This window comes from Rhinoderma darwinii, chromosome 4 (genome assembly GCF_050947455.1).
Source record: "Rhinoderma darwinii isolate aRhiDar2 chromosome 4, aRhiDar2.hap1, whole genome shotgun sequence".
NCBI lineage: Eukaryota > Metazoa > Chordata > Amphibia > Anura > Rhinodermatidae > Rhinoderma > Rhinoderma darwinii.
Window position 1 is genome coordinate 264,725,318 of NC_134690.1, and position 15,142 is coordinate 264,740,459.

The following is a 15,142-nucleotide window of genomic DNA, read 5'->3' on the forward strand; positions in this document are numbered from 1 at the left end:
TTTCTAAAATCTGCAGAATTTGGGCAATAAATATTGAGTTGCGTTTCCCTGGTAAAAGCTTCTGTGTTACAGATTTTTTTTTATTACAAATGAATTTCGGCAAAAAAAATGAAATTTGTAAATCTCACCTCTACTTTGCCTTAATTCCTGTGAAACGCCTAAAGGGTTAAAATATTTTCTGAATGTGGTTTTGAATACCTTGAGGGGTACAGTTTTCAAAATGGGGTGATTTATGGGGACTTTCTAATATATAAGGCCCTCAAAGCCACTTCAGAACTGAACTGGTCCCTGAAAAAATAGCCTTTTGAAATTTTATTTGTAAATATGAGAAATTGCTGCTAAAGTTCTAAGCCTCGTAACGTCCTAGAAAAATAAAAGTACGTGAAAAAAATATGATGCAAACATAAAGTAGACATATGGGGGATGTTAACTAGTAACTATTTTGTGTGGTATTACTATCTGTTTCACAAGCAAATACATTTAAATTTAGAAAAATGCAAATTTTTGCAAATTTTTGCTAAAATTTGAAGTTTTTCACAAATAAATATTGAATTTATCGACCAAATTTTTTCACTAACATAAAGTACAATATGCCACGAGAAAACAATCTCAGAATCGCTTGGATAGGTAAAAGCATTCCGGAGTTATTACCACATAAAGTGACACATGTCAGATTTGAAAAAATAGGCTGTGTCCACAAGGCCAAAACAGGCTGTGTCCTAAAGGGGTTAAATATCTCAGCGAAAAAAAAATCCTATCTCAAAATCGATTGCAGCATTGTTTTTGTATTGAAAAGAGCTTTCAAATGAGCCCCCATTCGACCCCCTGTGCCATTTAAGATTTTGCTGCCCTTGCCTACCCCACTGCCCAAAGGGGGTGGGAGTGTTTTTGTGGTGTTCTGTGGCTGGTAATTCCGATCCAGGAGAAGTTCCTGACTTCGCTGTCCAGATATGGACACAGTGACGTCAGGGACTTCAGAGGCGTCAGTGATTCAGATTCATGAGAAGTCCCTGACTTAACTCTCCATATATGGACATTGAAGTCAGGGACTTCTCCTGGAACGGTCCCCTACGGTGGCGCTATCTACAGGAAGGTAGGGGGTGCCATCTAGGGGTGTGCTAAAAGGGGGCTGTGTGGCACTACCTACAGGGGGCTGTGTGGCACTACCTACAGGGGGCTGTGTGGCACTACCTACAGGGGGCTGTGTGGCATTACCTACAGGGGGCTGTGTGGCACTACCTACAGGGGGGCTGTGTGGCACTACCTACAGGGGGCTTTGTGGCACTACCTACAGGGGGGCTGTGTGGCACTACCTACAGGGGGGCTGTGGCAGTATCTACAGAGGGAGGTGTGTGGCATTACCTACAGAGGGAAGTGGGGCAAAAAATATATGAATGAAATTCATCCGTTTTTAAAACGGCATTTATAAATAGCATTTTTCAGAATTTAAATGCATCTGCTTGTAAAACAGATGGTTATACCACCCAAAATAGTACTAGTTCACATTTCCAATATGTCTACTTTAGATTGGCATCATTACAAGGCTTAGAATATAAACAGCAATTTCTCATATTTTTAAGAAAATTTCAAAAGCTTTTTTTTTAAGGTACCTGTTCAGTTCTGAAGTGGCTTTGAGGGGCCTATGTATTAGAAACCCCCATAAAACACCCCAATTTGAAAACTAGACCCCTCAAAGTATTCAAAACAGCATTTACAAAGTTTATTTAACCCTTTAGGCATTTCACAGGAATTAAAGCAAAGTGGAGGTGAAATTTACAAATTAAATTTTTCTTGCTGAATTTCAATTGTATTAATTTTTTTTCCTGTAACACAGAAGATTTTACCAGAGAAACACTACTAAATATGTATTGTCCAGATTCTGCAGTTTTTAGAAATGTCCCACATGTGGCTCTAGTGCGCTCGTAGACTAAAACACAAGCTCCAGTAGCAAAGAAGCACCTAGTGCATTTTGAGGCCTCTTTTTTATTAGAATACATTTTTGGCAGCATGCCAGGTTTGAAGAGGTGTTGAGGTGCCAAAACAGTAGGAATCCTCCAAAAGTGACCCCGTTTCGGAAACTACACCCCTCAAGGAATTCATTTATGGTTGTTGTTAACATTTTGACCCCACAGTTTTTACACGGCACGTATTTGAATTGGGCTGTGAAATTTAAAAAATGACATTTTTTCCAATAAAATGTAATTTTTCATCAAAATTTCTTATTTTCACAGGGAACAAAATACCCCATTTTGTTGCCCAATTTGTTCTGAGTGCCGCAATACCCCATTTGTGGTGATAAACTGCCGTTTGGGCCCATGGGAGGGCACAGAAGGAAAGGACCACCATTTGGCCTACTGGGGATTTTCTGGTGCGAAGTCATGTATGCAAAAGCCCTTGAGGTACCAGTACAGTTGAAACCCCCGAGAAGTGACCCCGTTTTAAAACTACACCCCTTAAGGCATTCATCTAGAGGTGTAGTGAGCATTTTGACCGGAGACATACACCCCATAAACTGTAATGTGTGTTCTCACGGGTACGGCAATACCCTACATGTGGCTGTTAACAGCTGCCTGGGCACACAGCAGGGCTCAGAATGGAAAGATGAGGGGGGTAAGCTGTGCGGAGTGCATCAGGGTAAGTAAAACTGGCGTAGATTAAAAATCAAGGGATGTATGATAAATTTTAAAACACTCTTTCATACAGAGCATTAGTTTTTCAGGGAACTTGTCACATTGATATATTGTGTCCTTCCTTATCCCCCTCTTATAACAGACTTTACACCTCTTTTGACTTTTTCCCTTCGGAAACTTCTCCTGGAAAGTGTTGCCCTGGTACGATGCGTGTGGCCTCGCTTCCAGAAGTACTGGGTGCCCCCCCTTCCTGGTCCCTAAAAATTAGTTTCTTGATAACCACCTCTTGAAATTCCAGGAAAGTTCCCCTCTGGCCTGTACATCGACGTAGCACGTACGCATTGTATAATGCCATCGGTATGATGTGCACGGCCAGCTTCTTATACCACACCGCATGGCGCTGTAGGGCTTCAGGGCTTGATCTGACAAGTCCACCCCTCTCATGTACCTACTGTAGTCCAGGATGCAGTCTGGTTTGGGGGTCTCTGTACTGGTACCTCGTACAGGTACATGGGTACTGGTGTGGCATCTCTCCTGTCTTGTACTTGACACACAATATGTTGCTGCTGGATTGTGCCCTGCTCTCACCCCTTCTGAGTGTTTGCCCAAGCGAGTCTTAGGGAGGCCTCTCAGATTTCTTCTAGCAGTGCCGCATGCCGCAGTACTTCTGGAAGCGAGGCAGTTGAAGAGTCGGAAGCTGGTATAAAAATTATCCAGGTAGAGGTGGTAACCCTGGTCCAGCAGTGGGTGCACCAAATCCCATGCAAAGTAGAGGTGAAATTTACATATTTTTTTTGTCAGAAAATCCTTTTTATACCATTTTTTTTATAACACAAAAGGTTTTACCTGAGAAACGCAACTCAATATTTATTGCCCAGATTCTGCAGTTTTGAGAAATATCCCACATGTGGCCCTAGTGCGGTAATGGACTGAAGCACCGGCCTCCGAATCAAAGGAGCACCTAGAGGATTTTCAGGCCTCCTTTTTATTAGGCACCATGTCCGGTTTGAAGAGGTCTTGTGGTGCCAAAACAGTGGAAACCCCCCAAAAGTTACCCCATTTTGGAAACTAGACCCCTTGAGGAATTCATTGTAGTTTTCTTAGGGTGCATGCGACTTTTTGATCCGTTTTTATTCTATTTTTAAGTGGCGTGGTGACTAAAAAACGCAATTCTACTATTGTTTTTTCATTCTATTTCTTTTACAGCGTGCACCGTGCGCTATAAATGACATATTCACTTTATTCTGCGGGGCGATACAATTACGGCGAAACCAGATGTTTATAGTTTTTTTTATGTCTTATGACATTTGTACGATAAAATACTTTTTGTAAAAAATCATTCACTTTTTGTGTTACCTTATTCTAAGAGCCATAACTTTTTTATTTTTCCATCAATAAATCCGTGCGAGGACTTATTTTTTGCGTAACGAACTGTAGTTTCGATCAGGACCATTTTTAGGTACTTCCGACTTTTTGATCTCTTTTCATTCCATTTTTTGGGAGGTGAAGTGACCAAACAATTGTGATTCTGGTACGGTTTGTTATTATTTTCTTTTACAGCGTTCACCGCGCGGGATAAATAACAAAATAATTTTGTAGTTCAGGCCGTTACGGACGCGGTAATACCAATTATGAATAGTTTATTTGTTTATTTATCTATTTTTAATAATAATAAAGGACTGATAAGGGAAAAAGGGGGATTTTTACTTTTATTACTTTTAAAACTTTTATTTTCTTATTTTTACACATCTTTTTTTTCCTTTTTTTTTACTTTATTACTTTGTCCCACTAGGGGACTTGAGGGCAGGAGGCCCTGATCGCTATTCTAATACACTGCACTACATGCGTAGTGCAGTGTATTAGAGCAGTCAGCTACTCACTGACAGCAAGCGCAGTGGGTCCTGAACCCACTAGGCTTCTGTCGATGGCATAGCCGGACGCCATTGTTAGGTGTCCGGTTGCCATAGTCACCATCGCCGGCCGCTATCGTGTAGCTTAACCCCTAAAAAGCCACGTTCGGTATTGAACGCGGCTTTTAAGGGGTTAATCAGCGGGGACACAGCGATCGGTCCCCGCTGTAGGAGCTGCGGCAGCTGCTGTACGAGACAGCAGCCGTCACAGCTCCTGCATGTGTCAGGAAGACGGCCGAAATGGCTGTTACTCCCGCGACGTGCTATTCCGTCGCTGAGCGCGAAATGTATTGGTTAGCGAGACGGAATAGTACATCGCTGAGCGCGAAGGGGTTAAATAGAGTTTCTCCTTCTCTGAACTCCGCCAATGCTCATAACTTATGATGACATCCGCTATAAATATTTTAAGCAGACAAACTCATGTTCTCTGCATTTGTCATTGAAAATCTTAATTATGAAAAATCTCATATTAGGGTATGTTCACACGGCCTATTTTCGGACGTTTTTTGGGCCGTAAATGCACGAAAAACGGCAGAAAAATCGGAAGCAGAACGCCTACAAACATCTGCCCATTGATTTCAATGGGAAACACGGCGTTCTGTTCCGACGGGCCGTTCTTTTTACGTTATGAAAAATGGCCGCGTAAAAATACGGCCGCGAAAAAGAAGTGTATGTCACTATTTGGGACGTTTTTGGAGCTGTTTTTCATAGACTCTATTGAAAACAGTTCCAAAAACGCTGCGAAAATCGTGAGTGGCTTAAAAAAGTCTGAAAATCAGGAGCTGTTTTACATTGAAAATACCCTTATTGTCATTGAAACTTCTTGTCATAATTTTTTTTTTTTTTTGCATGATGTCTTAATATATAACTATGTTGAAATTAATTATATCATTTCGATATCAATATGAGTGATCATGCTATTTTATTTATGTTATATTTATTTTTCTGTATTATAAAACTGCGATTGTGACAAAGGGCTTGTATAGGCCGAAACGTCCTCTTAAAAATCGCCTGACAAAAGACAAAAAACAACAAAAGCGTTCAACTACTTTGAAAAAAAAAATAATAATTGGAGAAAATCTACCTCTACGTCCATTATTTCTACAGAGTGCTGGGGTTTTTCTACTATAATTCTAAATCATATCTTCTACAGCATTAATACAGGTATTAAGATACTGTATATCAGGAAAATAAATTATATCTGCTAGAAGTCATGTTAGATTAGGGGTCTCAAACTCGGCCGGGTAAGTGGGCCACATATAGAAAAAAATGTTGATGGGCCGCATTACTTTTAAATTTGATACAATACTAAATTATTGTTAATCAATTAGTTATTTGAACTACTATAACAATACTACATTACTCTAATAATACTACATTACTATAATACTACATTACTATAATACTCCATTACTATAATACTACTACACTACTATAACAATACGGTATTACAATACTATAATAATACTACATTACTATAACAATACTACATTACTATAATAATGCTGCTAGGTTTAAACTTAACGTAAATTTGCGAGATTTCTCCACGTGCTTATTTAAACAATCCAGTTTTCCAGTTTAAGTGTCGCTAAATGCAGTCCGGCTGTTCAGTTGGCAGCGTTTGGCAGACCCACAAATGTCAAGATTAGGCAGGCCCTTTTTAGATAGTGCCACAGAGCCCTCTATAGATAATGCCACAGTGCCCTCTGTAGATAATGCTACAGTGCCCTCTGTAGATAATGCCTCACACCCCTAGATAATGCCACAGTCTCCTCTGTAGATACTGCCACACACCCACCCGTAGTTAGTGCCACAGTGCCCTCTGTAGATAATTCCACAGTGCCCTCTGTAGATAATTCCACAGTGCCCTCTGTATATGCTGCCACAGTGCCGTCTGTAGATGCTGCCACAGTGCCGTCTGTAGATGCTGCCACAGTGCCCTCTGTAGATGCTGCCACAGTGCCCTCTGTAGATGCTGCCACAGTGCCCTCTGCAGATGCTGCCACAGTGCCCTCTGCAGATGCTGCCACAGTGCCCTCTGCAGATGCTGCCACAGTGCCCTCTGTAGATGCTGCCACAGTGCCCTCTGTAGATGCTGCCACAGCGCCCTCTGTAGATGCTGCCACAGTGCCCTCTGTAGATGCTGCCACAGCGCCCTCTGTAGATGCTGCCACAGTGCCCTCTGTAGATGCTGCCACAGCGCCCTCTGTAGATGCTGCCACAGTGCCCTCTGTAGATGCTGCCACAGTGCCCTCTGTAGATGCTGCCACAGTGCCGTCTGTAGATGCTGCCACAGTGCCCTCTGTAGATGCTGCCACAGTGCCCTCTGTAGATGCTGCCACAGTGCCCTCTGCAGATGCTGCCACAGTGCCCTCTGCAGATGCTGCCAAAGTGCCCTCTGCAGATGCTGCCACAGTGCCCTCTGCAGATGCTGCCACAGTGCCCTCTGCAGATGCTGCCACAGTGCCCTCTGCAGATGCTGCCACAGTGCCCTCTGCAGATGCTGCCACAGTGCCCTCTGTAGATGCTGCCACAGTGCCCTCTGTAGATGCTGCCACAGTGCCCTCTGTAGATGCTGCCACAGTGCCCTCTGTAGATGCTGCCACAGTGCCCTCTGTAGATGCTGCCACAGTGCCCTCTGTAGATGCTGCCACAGTGCCCTCTGCAGATGCTGCCACAGTGCCCTCTGCAGATGCTGCCACAGTGCCCTCTGCAGATGCTGCCACAGTGCCCTCTGTAGATGATGCCACAGTGCCCTCTGCAGATGCTGCCACAGTGCCCTCTGTAGATGCTGCCACAGTGCCCTCTGTAGATGCTGCCACAGTGCCCTCTGTAGATGCTGCCACATTGCCCTCTGCAGATGCTGCCACAGTGCCCTCTGCAGATGCTGCCACAGTGCCCTCTGCAGATGCTGCCACAGTGCCCTCTGCAGATGCTGCCACAGTGCTCTCTGTAGATGCTGCCACAGTGCCCTTTGAAGATGCTGCCACAGTGCTCTCTGTAGATAATGCCACACACACCCCTTGTAGATAGCTCCATTGGGGCTCCCTCTAGGAGTGGAATCCCCAGCCAGAGCGTTGCTGACGCTTTGGCCAGGGATTCCTCTGCTGGGGTAGCCCCTGACGTCACTGTCCATATATAGTGACATCAGCGGATCCTCCTGGACCGGAATGTGATGTCAGGGGCATCCCCAGAGCCCGTGTCCCAGAGCGGAGCACTAGTATAGGGTCTGCTCCGGAACTCTGGGGAAGCCACAGACATCAGTGTCCATCTATGGACAGTGATGTCAGGGGCTTGCCCAGAGCTGGAGTCCCGGAGTAGAGCCGCTTCTAGCACTCTGCCTGGGATTCCAGCTCTGCTCCTGACATCACTGTTCATATATGGACAGAGATGTCAGGGGCAACCCCAGAGCTCGAGTCCCGGGCAGAGCGCTACTAGCGCTCCTACTGGTACTCCAGCTGTGCTCCAGACATCACTGTTCAGCTCTGGGGAAGCCGTAGACATCGCTGTCCATATGTGGACAGCGATGTCAGGGGATTCCACAGAGTCCCGGAGCAGATCCTATACTAGCGCTCTGCCAGGGTTTCTGGCTCTGGGGAAGCCCCAGACATCGCTTGTCAATATATGGACAGCGATGTCAGGGGATTCCACAGAGTCCCGGAGCAGAGCCTATACTAGCGCTCTGCCCGGGACTTCACTCTGGGGAAGACCCTGACAACACTGTCCATATATGGACAGCGATGTCAGGGAATTCCACAGAGTCCCGGAGCAGAGCCTAGCGGCTCTGTGTCCCGCGAGCCGCAGATGACAGCCTCAGGGGCCGCATTGGGCCCGCGGGCCGCGTGCTTGAGACCACTAAGATCATTACATTTTTTATAATCACAAAGTATAAGCTGATACAGATTTTCATATTCATTCTGTTTTTCAGACAGGGGCATAGCTATAGGGGGTGCAGAGGTAGCAGTTGCACCCAGGCTTTGGTGCCTGAGGGTGCCAATCCGCCAAATAAGAAGATACCAATATTATAAATGGTAGATGCGGGGCCCATGATTGATTTAGCATTAGGGCCCAAGAGTTTTAACTTACTTCTCTGTTGCAAGCTTGCATACCCACTGTGAGAATACCCAAAGTGGGAATAAGATAAAAATTCTTATTTTGAATGTTAGTACTGACACCTTGACTTATATAGTGCTTTACCTTATATTAACAAGTAAGATTAGCCTTACACTGTGTGGTTCCTGTAAGATAAATTGGGTAGATAAAATAGAAATGATTAAGTGTAACTGTACAAAGTTTATTTATTGAGGAAAAAGAATGATAACTTTTATAATGTAATATGGTCAATACTTCTGTTCCGGCACTAGTGTATATGGACATAATTTTACAGATTACATATAGAAATAATCAGTGGTTATATATTAACTAGCAGATATATAGTAGTAACTTTTGTTACCTTGTTAATAATTGTCTTTATTCTTTTATTTTATGTTACATTTATTTGATCATTATTAAGAAATGCAACGTATCTGTAAAGCTACTAAACCTTTCTTTTGTAAATGTTGTATTTAACGTGTACTGATCTGGAATTACAGCCTACTTTCTAGTGCTTTAGTATTCACAGTGACAAAAATTGGTCAATTCTGACAGCATTTTCTTCTGGCTCAATGTCTATATAGAGTTTGCTATCAAAATTACATTGCAAAACACAGGATTGTAATATAGGATCTCATATACAGTGAAGGAAATAAGTATTTGATCCCTTGCTGATTTTGTAAGTTTGCCCACTGTCAAAGACATGAACAGTCTAGAATTTTTAGGCTAGGTTAATTTTACCAGTGAGAGATAGATTATATATTAAAAAAAAGAAAATCACATAGTCAAAATTATATATATTTATTTGCATTGTGCACAGAGAAATAAGTATTTGATCCCCTACCAACCATTAAGAGTTCAGCCTCCTCCAGACCAGTTACACGCTCCAAATCAACTTGGTGCCTGCATTAAAGACAGCTGTCTTAAATGGTCACCTGTATAAAAGACTCCTGTCCACAGACTCAATTAATCAGTCTGACTCTAACCTCTACAACATGGGCAAGACCAAAGAGCTTTCTAAGGATGTCAGGGACAAAGATCATAGACCTGCACAAGGCTGGAATGGGCTACAAAACCATAAGTAAGACGCTGGGTGAGAAGGATACAACTGTTGGTGCAATAGTAAGAAAATGGAAGACATACAAAATGACTGTCAATCGACATCGATCTGGGGCTCCATGCAAAATCTCACCTCGTGGGGTATCCTTGATCCTGAGGAAGGTGAGAGCTCAGCCGAAAACTACACGGGGGGAACTTGTTAATGATCTCAAGGCAGCTGGGACCACAGTCACCAAGAAAACCATTGGTAACACATTACGCCGTAATGGATTCAAATCCTGCAGTGCCCGCAAGGTCCCCCTGCTCAAGAAGGCACATGTACAGGCCCGTCTGAAGTTTGCAAATGAACATTTGGATGATTCTGAGAGTGATTGGGAGAAGGTGCTGTGGTCAGATGAGACTAAAATTGAGCTCTTTGGCATTAACTCAACTCGCCATGTTTGGAGGAAGAGCAATTCTGCCTATGACCCAAAGAACACCGTCCCCACTGTCAAGCATGGAGGTAGAAACATTGTGTTTTGGGGGTGTTTCTCTGCTAAGGGCAGGACTACTTTAACGCATCAATGGGAGAATGGATGGAGCCATGTACCGTCAAATCCTGAGTGACAACCTCCTTCCCTCCACCAGGACATTAAAAATGGCTCGTGGCTGGGTCTTCCAGCACGACAATGACCCGAAACATACAGCCAAGGCAACAAAGGAGTGGCTCAAAAAGAAGCACATTAAGGTCATGGAGTAGTCTCCAGACCTTAATCCCATCGAAAACTTATGGAGGGAGCTGAAGATCCGAGTTGCCAAGCGACAGCCTCGAAATCTTAATGATTTTCAGATGATCTGCAAAGAGGAGTGGGCCAAAATTCCATCTAACATGTGTGCAAACCTCATCATCAACTACTAAAAACGTCTGACTGCTGTGCTTACCAGCAAGGGTTTTGCCACCAAGTATTAAGTCTTGTTTGTCAAAGGGATTAAATACTTATTTCTCTGTGCACAATGCAAATAAATATATATAATTTTGAGAATGTGATTTTCTGTTTTTTTTAAATATAATCTATCTCTCACTGGTAAAATTAACCTAGCCTAAAAATTCTAGACTGTTCATGTCTTTAACAGTGGGCAAACTTACAAAATCAGCAAGGATCAAATACTTATTTCCTTCCCTGTATATATTATGTGCTATGATACTATAAAGTGCCTTCTGTGGTTTTCTATATGACTGTACTGTAGGTAAGCCTACTGCATTATCTTAACCCAGCATTATTCACATGAATAAATGAAACAATTAAAGCTTAATTCTCCCACAAAACTCCCCTTTGCCAACCTGAGGATTAATTCACATGTAGAAGATTTGGTGCAGAAATTTCTGCGACTTAAAAGTCCATTCCATACATCTAAATTTGACTGTTTCCGCAGCATGTGCATGGATTTCAGGTGAATGGGACAGTCGTGGACATTAGTCCTAACAGAACCTCTCACTCTATGCACATCATCACCTTTTTTATCCTCTACATATATTCATTCCGTCCCATGGTTCAAACACACTTCCTACCAACTAAGCTCAAGACTGGGAGCCATGTTCCTTAACTGTTTCAGGCCTCGTAGGTGATTCCTGCTTGTGCCCTGTGTTATGCCTGCGGCAACTGACCACCAGCATCCCCCTCTTATCGGCATTCACGACTGCAGGACTGTGTATTCCAGCTGGCATCTCCCTTCCCAGACACGCCGGTGCGATCTCTGCCTCCTTTCGCGGACTATGCCTGTAGGGTGCATGCACATGCTAGTATTATTTCTTATAGGGCCAGTGCGTGCACCAGTAAAAATGTCGCCAGCCAATCCCTGCACATCCTGGCCCTTTTAAGTGACTCTGCCCCTTTTGCCAGTGCCTGACCAATGTTGTTACTAACCCAGTGTTAGCCTGCGAAGGTTCCGTGTCCTGTTTCCTGAATACTGTGTCCGTGACTAGTTCTGTATCCTGAAACCTGTGTCCGTGACTAGTCCTGTATCCTGAGACTTGTGTCCGTGAGCAGTCTTGTATCCTGAGTCCTGTGTTCGTGACCAGTCCTGTATCCTGAGTCCAGTAATACGGCACCAGCCTGCTTCCAGTAATCCAGCAACCGCTTGTATCCGCTACCTGCAATCTGTCTGTGTCCAGCTGCCATCAAGGTACCATTTACCAGTGTTTGTATCCCACCTATCTGGCCAGCTGCTACTTCTTTACGGCGGAGTAGCCCAGTGGTTCCAAAACCCTATTGGACATTACAACCTGTCGTCGTCCCCCAGCTTCAATTTCAATTGCTGTTGACCATGACTGGTAGGTATGGAGACTAGATTCCATGGTCACTAAAATCAGAGTGATGACATTTGATTGACAGATGCAGACAGGAAGACATTTATTATTTATTTCTCTTACATATATGGCGCCAAAATATTCCGCAGCGCTGACATAATTTGGAGCAGAAGGAGATATCACACAGGAAAATTATTGAAGTGATGTTACATGGGATTTTGTATCTGTTACATAAATCAAATGTTTTTTTGTTAAACTTACACTTTAAATGAGATGACTAGCTCTGATACATGTGTACATTGAAATCACTCCAAAAAAACACCTCTTTGAGTAGATCACCACTTTATCTAAAACAGATATCCTGTGACAGATTTTTCGTTCTATTATATACCTTACATACAGGCCATCTTCTTTAAGAGGACCAGCCCTGAAAGCAACATTTTTTAGCTACATGAAACCTCAAAAATCGGATCAAGTGGTGTGGGGTGATTGTGCGATGCCTCTTATTCATCGACGTGCCAGTTATTGCCACTTGTCACAAACTGAGAGGGACAGAATTCATTAACTGAGAGACCTTGGTTTATCACTCCGGCAGATCGTAATGCCCCTAGGCTGAGATGTCAGCACTGTTCACTGTTCCAGAGGTTGGGAAAATAATAACGAACTGGAATGACAGCAAGAGGTGTGTGGAGGCGAACCTCTGCATGGAGGAATCGTCTGATTGGAAGAATGGCGCGTAGTGATTCATGACACATCCCAAGCCTAGGGTGGCAACCAGTGTCGACATAAACTATCAGAACGTGTTGGCACAACATTTTGCTACGAGCAAGACGTCCATCTACAGGTGTTTCATTGAAGACACGCCACCACTCTCAAAGGCTATCATGGTACACAGCAAGACGGCAATGAGTCACGCTTTTGTTTAGGCGACGACTGGTCTGGAGACCATGTGGGCAACTCCATGAAGAGGCATTCATAAGGGAATGTTTCACCGGACCTACACCTGGGATTATGGTGTGGGGTAACATAATATACGGCAGCCGGACCCCTCTAGTCTTCATTTGAGGAGCACTAAGGCTGGGTTCACACGAGCACATTACGTCCGTAATGGACGGAACATATTTCGGCCGCAAGTCCCGGACCGAACACACTGCAGGGAGTCGTGCTCCTAGCATTATAGTTATGTACGACGATAGGACTCCCTGCCTCTCCGTGGAACTACTGTCCCGTACTGAAAACATGATTACAGTATGGGACAGTTGTCCGGCAGCGAGGCAGAGACTCCTAGCGTCGTACATAACTATGATGCTAGGAGCCCGGCTCCCTGCAGTGTGTTCGGTCCGGGACTTGCGGCTGAAATACGTTCTGTCCATTACGGACGTAATGTGCTCGTGTGAATCCAGCAACATAGCTAAACGTTACATTGATTTGGTCGCAGAACCAGCAGTACGGCCATTTCTCCAGTGTCCCAAAAGCCATTTTTCAACAGGACAAAGCCAGGCCGCATGTTGCTCGTGCTTCTGTGATCAGCCTGCGTGGCCTAAACGTGCTACCATGGTCTGCAGCATCTCCGGACTTGTCTACCATCGAGCACATCTGCGACGTCATTGGTCGGCAATTGCAAAGGGAGCTGCCAGCAGACAATCTTGATGATTTGCGTGCCCAAGTGCATTAAGCATGGCATAACATTCCTCAGACAACTATTAATAACTTAATTGATAGCACGCCAAGGCATGTAAGTGCGTGTATTTCTGCGCGTGGCGCTCATACTCGATACTGAATAAATCAAGATGTTTGGAATATTTTGTTTCCATTTCTTTATAATTTGCATATCATTAAGGCCTGATGCACACGACCGTGTTCGGTCCGTGATATACGGTCCGCATGTCGGCCGCATGTCCCGGACCGAACACAGTGCAGGGAGTCGGGCTCCTAGCATCACACTTATCTATGACGATAGGGGTCACTGCCTGTCCGCGGAACTACTGTCCCGTACTGTAATCATGTTTTAGTGTGTGACAGTAGTTACGTGGATAGGCAGTGACACCTAGCGTCATAGATAAGTATGATGCTAGGAGCCCGGCTCCCTGTACTTTGTACGGTCCGGGACATGCGGCCGACATGCGGACCGTATATCACGGACCGAACACGGTCGTGTGCATCAGGCCTAACATGTCTATCAATCCTGTGATTTCCACAATTCCAAAACTTTTCCTTCTTGGTGTTGCAATTTAAATGTTGAAAAGTGTATATGTATATATAGATAAATAGATAGTCTGTATATACAGTTAAAATGTATTACAGATTCTGCATCTAAAGTATATTTTTGCAAAAAAAAGAGATAGATAAAAACGTGTTCAGTACCTTACAAGCCTCCTTGCCCTTTCTATGTACCTAAATCCACCTAGAAACAATCATCTGACATGTGAAAGTGACATGAAAGAAAATAGTTCCACTAGAGTACTTGAGCTTGTATTTCAGGTCACACTACACTATTCTCATGTTACTTCACCACTCTGGCTTTGGCACTTCACAGTGTGACTTGCATTTATGGCTATATACTTTACTCTGACTGTTACATTATTTTTTGACTCTTATAGTATCATCCCCCCCCCCCCCAAGAAAAAATAAGTTGATTGATGAGGCATGGGGACTGAACTTAAAGGAGTTGTCCCGGACTAGAAAAAATGTCCACAGGTTTTGTGTGGTTTTGCAGCTCAGAAAGCAGTCATGTTTTTCTTATTCTAGACAACTCCTTTAAAAAACGTAAAAAACATGGAACATTTTAAAGGAGAACTCCTCTCTTAATTAATTGACATTTTACAATGTTTGAAACGAATGTCCACCCTAGCACACAATTTTAATTTTTAAATCTAAATAGGTCCATAAATATGTTTTGGCTTATTTCTTAATTTATTTTTATATTGGCTAGAGGTTAATTTTACTGAACCTCTAGCCAATATTGAGAGCTCAATACTGAGCTCCAAATCCCCTGCTTAGACTGAATTAAAAAATAAAATTCTGGTTGTGTTTATTCACACCTATGGGAATTAAGGAGCTTACTATATACTATTTATACATTAAACTCAATAATAAAACAGTATGCAATACGCTCCCTCCAGTGGCAGCTGAAGTCAGCCACAATTTAACCATTCTGTCTATGC

At 43.5% G+C, this 15,142-nt stretch overlaps 1 protein-coding gene and 1 long non-coding RNA gene across 2 annotated transcripts in view; one reads left to right on the forward strand and one right to left on the reverse strand.

Annotated features, from left to right (window-relative positions):
• The window catches only part of LOC142759826 (uncharacterized), a 69,818-nt gene that overhangs the window by 54,450 nt on the left and 226 nt on the right, over positions 1–15,142 (reverse strand). The gene's annotated exons all lie outside the window — the stretch shown is intronic.
• The window catches only part of SYTL3 (synaptotagmin like 3), an 88,151-nt gene that overhangs the window by 15,555 nt on the left and 57,454 nt on the right, over positions 1–15,142 (forward strand). The gene's annotated exons all lie outside the window — the stretch shown is intronic.